We start from the raw sequence: 1,909 nt of genomic DNA, 5'->3' as shown, positions 1-1,909 counted from the left end.
AATTTCTTATCAGGCAATTTAGCCTTTTTGTGCAGATCCAAACAATTGGGTTTCCACATTCTTAATCAAGTAACTGTCATTTTTTAAAATAACTGTCAGAAATGATTGATCAAGTACGTGATACACAGGCTCTTATGTTGACATTCGAATGACAGAATTTTATTTGCAATTTCAATGCATTCGACAGCGGCAACGTTTAGTGACTGACATGAACTCGTACCAACCCGTAATGGCAGTTTGGACCGAACTTTGCGAGTGTGTCTGAGAGGTGCAGGCGAACTTTTAAATGCTTCGATTCGATTGACATTCCCTGATTTGACATATATCATAACAAAACTACTATGATGTACTACATGCGATGTTGTACTAGCACTCGTAACTACGCGCAAATATTTGATTATCGATGACTTTTTTACGTGTACACTCAATTTAAAATATTGTGAGATTTTCAAAAGGCGATTGCAGTATTAATACTCGATTGAGGTTATTCACTAAAATACGAAATATTTTATTTATTTTAAGTGGAAAAAGTTAGATATGTACTACTATACATTCACTTTTGTGGCAAACCACATTAGGCAAAATGTCATATCTAACGAGAAAGTTTAAATGCTGATAAACATAATAATATCTGTATAATTCTTGCATTTGGACATTTAAAGTATAAATTTTTAAATGTAGAATATATGCGATTTTGTTTAAAAATATAGTTAAAATTTGAGACAGTGTTATGTAATAACACTGGTGTTATGGTAATAAACTGAGAGGATAGCGTCAAATATTTCGGCATCACGTTGGACAAACGATTCACATGGCCTAAATATGTTCAACTGAAAAGAATTAGTTGTGCAAAAATTCTTCAGCACCTCCAACCGCTATTCAGAAATGAAAATCTCAATGCTAAGAACAGGAAACTGTTATATAACCAAATAAGTCGTCCATCACTTCTATATGGATATGTAGCGTTTAGCAAAGCTTCAAACACTACTATTAGCCAGCTCGAAATTGCACAAAGCCAGGCTCTGAAAAGACTTTTCAAAGTTTCATGGTACATTAGGACAAATGACATCCTCAAAGACCTCAAAATTGATCCCATCGAAAAATACATAAAGCATAGACCCCTGAAATTATTTGCGAAAACTGACAGTCTTACCAACACCGCGTTAATAAATCTCAGAATTGTTACAGGCTCCTCGGGGAGATATGCAGATCTAAGGTCAATTATTGCTTAGACTGATGAAGTGATAAACAATAATGCAGTCAAGGCGTAAAGAGGGGTTTTGAAAATATCTCGAGTTAAGAAAGAGTTAAAGTGCTTAAGTGCACTGGCTCAAGTAGCTTCAACATAATAATAGTTTTATAATAAAGACAGGGATATTAAATATAATTAAGTATAAGTAGTATAATTAAGACTTAAATGCACGATTGAACAGAGCAAAACATTGATAAAAAAGTCGTTAACATTAAAGTAAAAACATTAAGAATGTCGTAAGCCTTTAAAAAAGATATAATACCAGACCGATCTGCTTAACGGACTTTCCGAACTTTCTAAAGTCTTAAATTGGGAGTATCAAAAAAAAAAGTTGAGAAATATGGGTTTAATAAATTAAAATCTAAAACACTCTCCAAAATAAACTAAATAGAAAGTTTTAATTCCAAATTATAGTATAAATTAAGCAATAGAAGTTAAAGTGTACTACTGTTAACCACTCAAGTACCTTAAAATAGCAGTCCAGCCCTACTTAAAATTCTTATTAACCCTTTAAGTGCTTCAGGTATTATCAGTCAATGTAAGTTGCAGCTTAACGATGTCGCAAATTGTATTAAACTATACCTCATAATGGTTTCTGGTCACTATGGTGTCGTAGCTAGGGCACCTTAAACCTCTTGTTAACTTTTCAAATTCCTT

This window comes from Teleopsis dalmanni, chromosome 2 (genome assembly GCF_002237135.1).
Source record: "Teleopsis dalmanni isolate 2A chromosome 2, ASM223713v2, whole genome shotgun sequence".
NCBI lineage: Eukaryota > Metazoa > Arthropoda > Insecta > Diptera > Diopsidae > Teleopsis > Teleopsis dalmanni.
The sequence above is the reverse complement of the archived record's forward strand: the minus strand, read 5'-3'. Positions refer to the sequence as shown.